The 13954-nt window shown below is 42.8% G+C and overlaps 1 protein-coding gene across 1 annotated transcript in view; it reads right to left on the bottom strand.

The window, feature by feature from the left end:
* Positions 1–13954, bottom strand: part of LOC127007181 (uncharacterized) — a 149252-nt gene that overhangs the window by 50836 nt on the left and 84462 nt on the right. The gene's annotated exons all lie outside the window — the stretch shown is intronic.

The following is a 13954-nucleotide window of genomic DNA, read 5'->3' on the forward strand; positions in this document are numbered from 1 at the left end:
GATTTCCGCCAGGAGGTGTTTGCGTAAGGAAAGAATTTTATCATGTGAGAGTGTGAGTGAAACATTTCGCTCTTTTTCGTCTGTGTAGGACAGAGAAGCAAACAAAGTGCGGGTTTGTTCACCAATTCTTAATATTACCAAAATAACGGTAATATTTCACAACAGTTCTAGCAAAGAAGCATTGTTTTATGATTTCTGTGTGTGTGCTTGCGCGCGCGTGTGGGAGGGAAGGCTCGACCTGACTTCCGATGCTTTATTCGGAGTCAATCATCCCGGTTTGAAGGTAGATTAGAGCACCAAACTACCCCACAGATATGTACTGCTCTCCAAAAGGCCAACGAACAACGTTTTTTCGACTTCATATATTTTAGTTCAATTTGATAAAATAAATTTAATATGGTATAGAGGAAGAAAAAGGCTGGAGTTAAAAGTTGGTACAGCTATTCAAATCGACGGTACCGAGTGAGCTGAAGCTTTCCAGGACGGCCAACCCTAAATTCTTACTCCATGGAGGCGCACTTGACCCCTCCCCACACACATCCCTCATGTAAACGTCAAGCATTTCTTCGCGAGAGGCGGGTAAACACAAGAATAAAACTATTTTTCTCAACTAACGAATAAACACGGGCGTCAACTGGCAAGGTAAACATTAGACAGATAAACAATAAAGAAGAACGAAACTTTTCCCGTTCTCAGGAAATGCGTCAAGCGGTGAGATTCCAAAGTCATGCGATGGTCTGTCTAAGCTGCAAGTCTCAGAAGCTTATATAGAAGTGACATTTTGCCTCCTTGTTGATTGATACAGGAAACTTGACTGTCCGTTTTTACAAAACATCTCCTCTAAATGAGTGTTACCTTTGTAAGTGGGCAATGATTATTATGATTATGGGTACTGAGATTTTGAGTGACATCAGTCTCGTCCAATATACCGGGGAAAATGACGTTTGAACAAAATATAAAGTGTGTATGTTCGAGAGAGAGAGAGAGAGAGAGAGAGAGAGAGAGAGAGAGAGAGAGAGAGAGAGAGAGAGAGAGAGAGAGAGAGAGAGAGAGAGAGACGCGTGACGAACTAAAAATAAAGCTGAAATACAACACAGCCCTAAAGGAACAGTCAGACGCCACCAGGCAAGATAAACTCTATAAATAACTGCACATGTCGAGTGTGCAACAATAAGAGAAAACTGATGTTTGAAAAGAAAAAAATAAACAAAGAAAACAAGAAAAAAAATTAAACGTCGAAGTGTAAGTGTTCGATGCAAAGTGGGCCACTGTTTGTGAGAGCGAGAAAAAAAAATAACTGTGAAAGAAATTAAGGAAGAAAGAATATTCATGTAGACGAAAATTACTAAAAAAATATATGGAAGAGAGAGAGAGAGAGAGAGAGAGAGAGAGAGAGAGAGAGAGAGAGAGAGAGAGAGAGAGAGAGAGAGAGAGAGAGAGAGAGAGAGAGAGAGAGAGAGAGAGAGAGAGAGAGAACAAAAACAAATATAAAGAATTGATCTGTGTGTGTGTGTGTGTGTGTGTGTGTGTGTTAATTTGTCACAGAGAGAACAGTTAACGCAGTGAATAGAAAAGAAAAAAAAGAAGAAGGGAGTGTAAGAAAAAAAAATTGGGATAATAGTAAGAAAATAAATAATGACAGGAGACGAATAGCCAGTAAGATGGAGAGATGCTTTCTTGATCCACTTCGAGAGCCAAGTAGCTTTAAGAAGAGATGCAAAGGGAATCCTCAGGCGGGAATTCGAAAGGGATCTTAAAACGTAAGTTGTCAAATTTTAAGGATATGCTGGAGAAGAAAAGAGGGCGAGGAGGAGGAGGAGGGCGTGAAGGAGGAAGGAAGATAAATTGATGGAGTAGGACGTGCAGGAGGAAGGAACAAGGAAGGAAGAGAAAAAAAACAAGTGCAGTGGATGAAGAGGCAGGCAGGGAAGTAGGAGGAAACATTGAGAGAGAAAACGAATGTGAGGGGAGGTAGCAAAGGATGGACGGAATGGTTTAGGAGAGACGAATGGCGATATGAAGGAAAACAAAGGATGTGTGTAAGAAAGTTGTTTGAAAAGAAAGAAAAAAATGCAAGAATACAGAGGGAGTGAAGGTAAAAACATAAATTGCATCAACTTGGACAGTTAGAAGGTGGAAAGGCTGTCTCTCGACATCTACCTTTCCTTCCTGCTGGAAGTACACCTTCGTACAGCCTGTACCTAAGAAGGGTGACCGTTCCAATCCCTCAAACTACCGTCCTATAGCTTTACTTTCTTGTCTATCTAAAGCTTTTGAATCAATCCTTAACTGAAAGATTCAAAAGTACCTTTCCACTTCTGATCTTCTATCTGATCGCCAGTATGGGTTTCGCAAAGGGGAGTTCTACTGGCGATCTTCTTGCTCTCTTAACTGACTCTTGATCATTCTCTCTTAGCCGTGTCGATGAAACTTTCTCAGTTGCGCTAGACATATCGAAAGCTTTCGATAGAGTCTGGCACAGCTCTTTGCTTTCTAAACTGCCCTCTTACGGTTTCTATCCTTCTCTCTGTTCCTTTATCTCCAGTTTTCTTTCCGGCCGTTCTATCTCTGCTGTGGTTAACTGTCACTGTTCTTCCCCTAAAGCTATCAACAGTGGTGTCCCACAGGGCTCTGTCCTATCATCCACTCTCTTTCTTTTATTCATTAATGATCCTTTTTCCATAACAAACTCTCCTATCCACTCATACGCTGACAACTCCACTCTGCATTACTCAACTTCTTTCAACAGAAGACCCTCTCAACAGGAATTACAAGACTCCAGACTGGAGGCTGCAGAACGTTTAACCTCAGACTTTGCTATCATTTCCGATTGTAGTAAAAGGAACCTTGTGTCCTTCAATGCCTCAAAAACCCAATTTCTCCACCTATCCACTCAACACAATCTTCCAAATACCTATCCCCTATTCTTCGACAACACTCAGCTGTCACTTTCTTCAACACTAAACATCCTCGGTCTATCCTTCGGTCAAAATCTCAACTGGAAACTTCACATCTCCTCTCTCACTCAATCAGCTTCCTCGAGGTTGGGCGTTCTGTATCGTCTCCGCCAGTTCTTCTTCCCCGCACGGATGCTTTCCATATAGAAGGGCCTTGTCCGACCTGGCATTGAATATGTATCTCACGCGTGGGGTGCTCCACACACACAGCTCTTTTGGACAGAGTGGAGTTTAAGGCCCGTACCAAGAGTCACGAACGTTTAGCGACGAAGATCGAAGGGAAGGACGGTGCGTACCTGTAGTCACGAGCATTTTTGGAACGAAGGTCTGCGGGAGAGACGAAAGGAAGGCAAGGTCTACCCCGTGTCTTCCCTCAGACCTTCGAGGAAAAATATGTTTATTTTCCAAATTTGGCGTGGCAAATAGTTGCGGTTCAGTTAAAACAACCTGAGAAAATATTTTCCCTAATTGAAAAGTCATATATTATAGTTGCAGCGAATATGTTTGTCTTGTTTACAATAACAGCACGCGCCTTCAAAGCACAGAGGTACCAGCCAGGCGGGAACCTTCGTGGCTCACATTCTCCAACGATCTATGGTTTTTCAAATTCTTTCTCATTTCATTTAAGACATCTGGCTCTGCAAGTGCAAATAAGGGTATCTTAATAATTTACTGCATGCAAATAACGATTAATAATGGGAAAAAACATGAAATAATAAATAATAACTGTTGAATGCGATGCTAGGCTATTTCGAATATATTAGGCTACCCATGTTATTTATACATGCAACATCAAAATTCCTTATGTATAGACACTTGCAGTGTCGTATGTCAGGCTATAGATCGTTCGAGTATGATCAAACTATATTGTTTGATATACAAAGTTGTTTCTTCGTGTCCTTGTATGGTATATTATCGTTGTAAATCTTCTGTTTGCGGTTCATATACTATAATTTGAGGATTTTTGGGATACACAAACATTCAACTGATTTTCACGCAATCACAAACTCACAATGCGCAGGTGCCACATCTACGTTCACGAGTGGACAGACGGAATGAAACGGACGATATTATGGCTGTAATAGCACCATGGAGGTATTACACCTCCATGAATAGCACTGTGTGTTTGTATGTGTGTGCGTGCATTAGATCTGGTAGGTGAAAAGTAGGCTGCAGTGTGTGATGTGCATTTACCTTTACGAGCGACTTGTGGTAAGGATTGAAGGCACGGTCTGAGGCCGTGCCTACATTGTCGAAGGGAAGGTACGCGGCTCGACCTTCACGACTCTTGGTACGGGCCTAAGGCTCTTCGTCTCATCAGCTCTCCTCCTCTTACTGACAGCCTTCTATTTCTTAAATTCCGCCGCCATGTTGCATAACTTTCTATCTTCTATCGATATTTTCATGCTGATTGCTTTTCTGAACTTGCTAACTGCATGCCCCCTCCCACTCCCGCGGCCCCACTGCACACGGCTTTCTACTCAAGCTCATCCCTATACTGTTCAAACACCTTATGCAAGAGTTAACCAACATCTTCATTCTTTCATCCCCTTCACTGGTAAACTCTGAAACAGCCTTCCTTCGTCTGTATTTCCTCCTGCCTATGACTTGACCTCTTTCAAGAAGTCCGAAATTGACCTTTCTTTTGGCCACTCTATACTTTTTGTTATATGGAAGCAACAGTCAGCGGACTTATTTTTCTACATTTTCTTTTTGTTGCCCTTGAGTTGCTCTCTGTGCTGTAAAAAAAAAAAAAAAAAGGTGTATGAAAAAGGTAATGTAAAAGATAAGTTTGTGTTGGGTTTGAGAATGCCGGTCCGAATTGAGGCAAAACAAACGAATAATAGTAGCAAAAGTAGAATGTTAAGAATGGAAAATTCATGAGAGACGAATGGATAGATAACTGGAGAATGGTTAATTTAGATAATTTAGTGGGCGTGTGTTGGCGATGACCTGTCAGTCGGTATCGAAGCTTCAAAAAATACTTTTGTGACATTATCCCTTGTAAGTTCATAATTCAGCGAAAATAGGAGCATTGATATAGATAGATAGATAGATAGATAGATAGATAGATAATCTCATTCGCACACACACACACACACACACACACACACACACACACACACACACACACACACACAACCAAAAGGACCGGGGTTCAATTCCCCGGCCGAGCGAAGATAAGCTGGGTTTATCTTCTTTCACGTGTAGCCCCTGTTCACCTAGCAGTGAGTAGGTACGCGACATCAGGCAAGGAATTGTGATCTCGTTGTCGCGGTGTGCTGTGTGTGAGTGGTCTCAATCCTACCCAAAGATCGGTACTACGAGCCCTGTGCTCTTCCGTAGGGGAACGGCTGGCTGTCTCGAGAGGTGAATTACACACACACACACACACACACACACACACCACTGTCTTTCACTTTTCATGTCAATCGTTCTGTATCGTTATTTTTTTCGTGATTTTTCTTCCAGTGTTTTTTAGGACGTTTCCGTGACAGTCGCTGACAATGGACTTTGTATTACCAGTCGTTGGGGATTTAGTAGTAATGTGCGTGTGGTAGGAGCAGTTACAGATGAATTAGAATGGGGAAAGTATGGACAATGTACGGGTTAATTGCTATGTGTGTGTGTGTGTGTGTGTGTGTGTGTGTGTGTGTGTGTGTGTGTTTCTGGGCCTCCATCCGGAAGGGAGTTACGATGGGAACAATTGGTTAGATTGTTCGCATTGCAATTCATCGCCCCCTGCCGGAACGCCGATGGCTGTGGCCCTCAACCATATCTTTTAATATACTATAGATAAATCCTACATAAAACATAGGAATTATACATAATAAATAACATAATAAAAGTCGAGCTGGATCTTAGATTAAGTCAGATGTGGGGCGCTGGTGGCATAGTGCTGCTGCGTTCCCGTGGATCACTGCGAGGCTGACCCGCTGCCGCAGCCACTCGGTTTTCCGCTTTTCCCCCGTCCTCTCTCGGATGCGCCTGCCGAGGGTCTTGATGAGGTCGCTGAAGGCGGGACCAAGGACTCCGGTCGTCTCCACCGTCAGCGGCATGAAGTCGTATCGCTGACCGAGGTCGGCGTAGAACTGCCGTTTCCGGGACTCGGCGGAGCGTGCGGCAGCGCCTGCTGTGGTAGCGCAGGCGATGAGGTGTGTGCTGCCGAAGGTGTTTACGCAGGTGGCGTCCCACGCTAGCATCTTGCCTTGCGTGAAGGGGTAAATTGTGATGCCGTCGGGACGGCGTCCATCGCCGCGGTCTAGACCCCGTGTGTGTGTGTGTGTGTGTGTGTGTGTGTGTGTGTGTGTGTGTGTGATTATTCCTGTGAGGGAAAGTAGAGGAAAAATTGGCCGGCTGCCATTACGTGTTATGCTTAAAGGTGTGTGCCCGCATTTCGTGACTAGTTGAGCGATGAAAGATGTGTCGGCGAGGTGCGTGCATGTTTAATGGTCTCGCAACGGCATCACTGTACGAAATAACTAAAAAAAGATGGATAACTATTTTAAAAGCACCGTTATTTATATAGACAGGTCATGAATGCAAAGATGAAGATACATTTTAACCCTTACACTCATGCTTTCACGTTAAAATGTTTCCAGTTTATGCAGTAAATTCACATGATTTTTATTTTTCGTTTTGACCAGTGGACCGAAAGTAGTAATTTATAAAGATTGGAATATTAGTAACGACAGCAGCAATAGAGAGAGCAGGCGATGAAATATTCAAATACTTTACTGATAAACTTTGAATATTAACGTGTTTGAGCGGGTGTGCCAATGCCTGAGCCTACTGCTGGCCTCTGCGTCCCCAGTGGTGCCGTGAACCTCGAGCGTCACATAAAACAAAGCCTTACCGTGAATTTCTCAACACAAACTGAACAAACAATTACTTCTTAAGTTGATGTGGCGGTCGGTGAAGCGGGCGGCAGGCTACCAGCAAGAGGAAACACACGACAGAAAGGCTACGGAGAATATAAAAGAAAATAACACAATACAATCGGACAGTCCCACTATTACCATATCAGTCACCCAATCAGGCAGTCCGACAAAGTCAGAGTTTCCCCGCGACCTGAATTCCTCCCCCCCGTCCCTTCAGCTGAGAGTGACATTTCCCAAGCAAGATAACACAACATAGCATGTTCCCCGCCTCGCTAAAAATTGTTACCTCGTCTCTTCGCGTGGCCCAGTGTGTTAGGGTATATTGTAGGGGAAGTGCAAGGGGAGGAGGGTGAAGGTAGGGAAGCATGGGCAAGTGAGGGCAGGTGGACGAAAGGGGAGGGATGAAGCCAATCTGAGGGGAGTGGAAAGTGAGTGCTCCATTGTCCAAACTACGTCCCCTCTGCTAGTTTCCTTTCAAGTTCCCTTCCCTTCCTTTCACACACACACACACACACACACACACACACGCACACGCACACGCACACGCACACACCCTTCCCACTAATCCTTCCCTCCTGCCTTTCTTCCCTTCTTCTTTTCTTTCTTTTTTCTGCCCTTCATTAGTTCAATCCTCCTCCTAGCCATTTTTCCTTCTCCCCTTTATGCTGTTTGCTATTTCACTTCCTCCCCTCGCTGACAATTTCCTCTCACATATCATCATTAGAAGTTTCCCTGTTTTCACGCCCTCCTCTTCCTCCTCCTCCTCCTTCGTCTTTGCTGTCCTTCATCTTCCACCTTTGATTAGATAGTTAGTGTAGCTTGTCACAAACAGCCTCGTAAGGAACAGCAGGTCTGCTGTTGTTTGTTCTTTCTTTGTGTTCCTTTGTGTTCCTCCTCCTCCTCCTCCTCCTCCTCCTCCTCCTTCTCCTCCTCCTCCTCCTCCTCCTCCTCTTCCTCCTCCTTCTCTCCTACTTTCCTCAACTTTTACGTATTCTCATCCTTTCACCAGCCTTCTTTCGTCGCCATCGTCTTCCTCCTCCTTCTTCTCTTCCTCGTTCTCGTCCTCCTCCTCTTTCTCCTCCTCTTTCGCCTAATCTTTCTCCTCCTCTCCCTCCTCCTCTCCCTCCTCCTCCTCCTTCTCCTTCTCTTTCTCCTCCTTTACCCTCCTTTTCCTCCTTTTCCTCCTCCTCTTCCTCCTTCTCCTCATCCTCCTCCTCATAACATTTGCAACTGTGTATAGACCCCCAAAACAACAAACAGCCGACGACTCTGCCCTTTACGAAGAAATTCAAACACTAACACAATGAAAAACTGAAATAATTGTTGGGGACCTTAACTGCCCTAGCGTTGACTGGAGCTTACTGATTGGCGACCAAGATGGCAGCAGACTGATCGAAATGGTAGAGGATTCGTTCCTCACCCAAGTCATTACTCAACCAACGCTGGAAAACAATATACTGGATCTGGTACTAGCGAGTGACCCTGACCTCATACGCGACAGTGAGGTAAGTGAAAAACTATGCGGCTGCGACCATCACTTAATCCGTTTCAGTGTCAGTGTTAAACATGAACTCATTGATAATCCGGCAATGGAACCAGACTTCAAAAGGGCGAATTATAACATAGCCCGTGAACTGTTTCACCCGGCTAATTGGGATCAACTCAATGTCAACCTCAATGTAAATACAATCGACGACGTGTGGAACGTCTTCAGGGATAAACTCCTGGAGATAGAGGGGAAGGCAGTGCCTATGAAGTCCAGGAGAAAAAATGGCGCCGTGGATCCACCGTGGATGACCACTGAAATCAAAAGGGCAGTAAACTTAAAAAAAAGGAACTATAACTTATTGAAAGGAAATGACATAGCCGAAACCCGTTTACAGTATCAAAACAGTCTCAGAACTTGTCGAACCCTTATTCGGACTAGTAAACGTTATCATGAGAAACAAATATCTCGCGAAGTCCAGACCAACCCAAACAAAAAATGAAGTTACAAACAACATTAGCCTCCTAATAGATGAGACCTGATCACTAACCCAGGACAGTCAACACATTGCCAGAATCCTCAATAGTAATTTTGCTTCCGTATTCACGGTTGAGGACATCGAAACCATTCCAGAGAGTCCTACCCCACCGAGGGGGATCTCGCTCCTAGAAATTGACCCATAAGCGCCCACGATGTGAAAAAAATACCTTGACAAACTCGACACGAACAAATCAACAGGACCCGACAATTTGTCCCCTCAGTTATTGAAAGAAGTAAAATGGCAAATACTTCAGCCACTTGCCACAATATCATCCTCCTCCTCTTCTTACCCCCACTACTTGTTGCCTCAAAAAGAAGCAGCTCAAGGGCAAAATATCATCATATAAATCACTCAAAACGCCGCTCTATCAAACAGTGAGGCATGAGTAGTTCCACAAGAATAATCAATACAAGCTGGAGAAAGGTCTTTATACTCCCTTCTTGAAAGCCTTCGGGTCGTAGAAAGTGAAAGGGATGAAATAGCGAAGGTGCTGGTTAACGCTTGCATTAGGATTCTGCATAGCATAGGGATGAGTTAAAGTAGGAAGTAATGTGCAGCGTGGCCAAAGGAAGAGTAGAGAAATGCATTAAGGGAGGTGAAAAGGGCAGTAACTTGAAGATAGCGGTGAAAGATAGAGAGGAAGGGAACGTTGCGGCTGAATTTATGAGAGCTGATAAGACAAAAAGACTTTACCTTCCCGACGGACACTCTCACCCTCAACTTGTTTCTCGCATCGTTCTCCGTCTGTTTGTTTCTACTGTTTGCACCTCGGCTCATCATCTGAGTGATTGTCGATTGTTGCATTTTGTCTGCCTCCACACTGCCTCAAGATATTCAACGTTCTTCATCTGTTTGTCTCTCTACGTGTGTGTGTGACTGATTTATCTTCGTCAATCTATCTCTCTCTCTCACTCTTTGTTTGTCTATCCACCTCTTTATCTCCATGTATCCATTTGTCTATGTATCTATTCGTCTGTCTGTGTACCTGCCTGTCTGTGTACCTGCCTGTCTGTGTACCTGCCATTCTCCCTGGTCCTTCCCCGATCAGTCATGGAGCTCAGGTAGAAAAGAGCCGAGGCACCCTCCAGTGTTTCTTGTCCTTTTTCATTCTTTTCCGCCCGGTCTGAGGTCCGTCTGGTCATGTATCTCTCGGTGTAGGAGGGATTCTTCTCTCTACCCTACCCCTTCTCTGTGTGTGTGTGTGTGTGTGTGTGTGTGTGTGTGTGAGTGTGAGCGTGTGCGTGTGCGTGTGCGTGTGTGTGTGCTTTGGTTTTGGCGGCTGATAGTCCACCGCATTATATGGATTACGTTTTTTTCCACTTTTCTTCAGAGTGCGGCAGAGAGAGTGAGAGAGAGAGGGGGAACAAGGAGAAGGAAAGGGAAAGGAGATGCAGGGAGAACGATGTACGGAGGGAGGAAATGAATGATGGACAGCAGAGTATGGCGTTTATAGGAAGGGTGGAAGTGTGAAGGCTCGTGGAGAGAGAGAGAGAGAGAGAGAGAGAGAGAGAGAGAGAGAGAGAGAGAGAGAGAGAGAGAGAGAGAGAGAGAGAGAGAGAGAGAGAGAGAGAGAGAGAGAGAGAGAGAGAGAGAGAGAGAGAGAGAGAGAGATTAATGATGGAGGCGGTGTAGACTGAGGAGGACAGCTGGATAGCAGAGGAGGAGGAGGAGGAGGAGGAGAGGAGAGAAAAGAAAAGGGGAAGGAGAGGTAAGAAAATGAATGAAATGAGAAATAGAAAACGGGCAAGATGAAAAAACACGAGGCAGTATGAAAAAAGAACTGAAATGGAGAACAATGAGCTAATAGGGTAGAAAATGGAGAGAGAGAGAGAGAGAGAGAGAGAGAGAGTAACGTTACATGCACACAGTTTTCAGTTCATCCGTTATGTCACACGAGAGTTATGTTACGGTTCACATGCCTTGCCTGATATTGGCCGTCTGTTCTGCTTCCTCGCCTCCCTTCCCTCACATTCATCCCTCCCTCCCACTCTCTCTCTCTCTCTCTCTCTCTCTCTCTCTCTCTCTCTCTCTCTCTCTCTCTCTCTCTCTCTCTCTCTCTCTCTCTCTCTCTCTCTCTCTCAAGAAGTTGAGAGACCTTTCGCCCCTTGGATCAACGTCAACATGCGTGCCTTGATGCAGGAGAGGAACGGGACACATACACACCTCATGAATGACAGATACAATGTAGATTTACAAGATAAAAATATAAAACCCTAAAAAAGCAAGTCAAGACGGCACTTTACAAAGCCAAGTCTGAATACTATAACAAAAAACTTGGACAACAAAGGTAACACTGCTGCCACGTGGAGAACGCTGAGGCAACTCATACCCGGTGATAAAAATAAAGCCTGACCAACGCTTACAGCAGATGAAGAAAATTTAAGAAATAACGTAGATAGTTTTAATATTTTTTTTGAGAATGTTGGAAGAAAAACGTTTGAAAAATCACAACAAAACTTATCAGATGACGGTAACGCACTACTACAAGCCAACAAACATGAAGCCAGTTCAGCGTGTAACATGTTCAGACCTCAACAAACCGATAGCGAGACTATCATATTAAAGTGAGTGATCGTAAAAGTGAAACTGTAAAAAGTAAAATATTAAAACATTGGTCTCAGACTCACTTAAAGTGAGTGATCGTAAAAGTGAAACAGTAAAAAGTAAAATATTAAAACATTGGTCTCAGACACTTAAAGTGAATGATCGTAAAAGTGAAACAGTAAAAAGTAAAATATTAAAACATTGGTCGCACTCACTAAAAATGTGTGATCGTAAAAGTGAAACAGAAAAAATCAAAACATTAAAACATTGGTCTCGGACACACTTAAGATGAGTTACCATAAAAGTGAAACAGTAAGAATGAAGACATAACCAGCATTTGATAAAATTAGCTACAAATTAAATTGGTCTTCGAGAAGGTATAGCAACAGGCTTTTCTTAAATGATAGCAAAGACTGTGCGTTCCTCACGTAGGAAGGAAGGCTGTTCCAGAGTTTTGGTCCAGCCACTAATATGGATCTTGCTCCGGTTCATGTGTTAGTTTTGGATACATATAACTGGGACACATATCGCTCACTGATGGCAGTGAGAGCAAATGGTTAGGAAAATTTCCCTTGATGATGTTGTAGGTCATTATTCTTATTTCGTACTTATATTTCTGACTTATTTTTAACCAGCTAAGTTCTCTTAGGAAAGGTGTGGCGTGGTCATGCTTAGCACCGTCGCCCAGTGCGATTTTTGCGGCAAAATTCAGAACCTTTTGTATCTGTTGTGTTTGTGTTATGTTTGTTGTGTCACATATCTTTATACCGTAATTGATGATACTTAACACGAGTGACTGTATTACTGTAATTCTTGCTTTTTTTAAAGTTGTTTTTGATACGATTTACATATATTTTGGTGCTAAAAATCTTGCTGCTGATTTTGGCAACATGCCTGTCAAAGTCATGTAAATGTCAAAGTATATGCCCAAGTTCTTCAAAGAGCAACTAGGAGTTATGTTAGTGTCGTCAACTCTTAAGGAAATATTGTGTGGGATCTGTGATGTGAGTCCCCTACTTCCAATGAACATACACTGAGTCTTTTTTGTGTTTAACATTAAACCATTCAGGTGAAAGTACCTCTTTGCTTTTGTTAGTGTTTCTTCTCCCCTGTGAATTAGATCCTGGATGTTCTCAATATTTCCAGAATGGATGAATTGAGTGTCGCCCGCGTACTGGATAACGAGGCAGTCGGGGAAGTACTGTGAAAGATCATTAACGAATATTGAAAATAAGATAGGCCCAAGTACTGGTCCCTGTGGAACCCCATATAGAACTTCAAGCGTGCGAGATACACAATTTCCAATTCGGATGGACTACGTCCTTTTGAATAGATAACTGCTGAACCAGAAGGAATCTATTTTCAGTTTAGTGAGTTTTTTCAATAAAAATTCATGACTGACGCTGTCAAATGCTTTCGATAAATCACACTAAGTAACTAAAGAGATGTTTTTTTTTTTTTATCGATGTTCTCGTATAATCTGTTTGACAGTGTAAAGAGAGCACTTTCTGTGGAAACAGTGGGTCTAAAACTGTGTTGTGTGTTGCTGAGGAGGTGGTTCCCTTCAAGGTGTCGGTTAAGCTGTGTTGCAATGACTTATTTCTAGAACCCTTGAGATGATGGGTAGAAGAGATATTGGACGATAGTTTTTTGGCTCCTTTGCATTTCCAGATTTAAAAATGGGGACTACAATAGTGTGTTTTCATAAAGTTGGGGTCGTTCCCGTCACAATGGAGGTATTCAGTATACATGTAGGTAATGGTATAGTTGCTGGTAAAGATTCTTTTAGGAAACGAAGTGGAATACCGTGAGAACCATATGAGAAAGTATTTTTCATGTGTTTTATTACTAAGTGTGTCTGAGACCAATGTTTTAATTTATCTTATTTCATTGTATTGTATGTTATCTCATTTAAATTTAATTTTAATTTCAAATTTATTTTACCTTTTATTTTGTTTCATTTTATTTTTTATTAATACTTTTTTTGTTATTTTAGGTGTTGCACAAGTGCGGTATCATCATTGTATAGTTTTTTTTTTTATATACCTTTACTGTTGTCTGTAATCTTTTTGCAGTGTATCCGTGTCTGTTGTACTGCCTAGGAGTCAGCTATCTAATATTTCATTACTTTTATACAGTTCTCAGTTCTGTCTTGAAGATTTCTAATATTTAATACACTCATTATAATGCAAGAGTACCCATTGCAAAAATGGAAAAATAAGTTTCTCTCTCTCTCTCTCTCTCTCTCTCTCTCTCTCTCTCTCTCTCTCTCTCTCTCTCTCTCTCTCTCTCTCTCTCTCTCTCTCTCTCTCTCTCTCTCTTTTATTTAAACACATGTTCAGTACATTAGTACATGGCAATATTATTTTCCTAAGCTAAAGTTCCCCCTACCGGTGGGGAGCTATTCAAAAGCTTCTGCCGAAATTACAGTTATTTACATGTTTACAATTATTTACAAGCGTTTACATTTACGCTTTTTACGGTGGGTGTAGGATTAGCCACCTGTGGGACGCAACCTTCATCTGCTGAGTGGACAGTTGTGTCA

Source organism: Eriocheir sinensis, chromosome 34 (genome assembly GCF_024679095.1).
Source record: "Eriocheir sinensis breed Jianghai 21 chromosome 34, ASM2467909v1, whole genome shotgun sequence".
Classification (NCBI taxonomy): Eukaryota; Metazoa; Arthropoda; class Malacostraca; order Decapoda; family Varunidae; genus Eriocheir; species Eriocheir sinensis.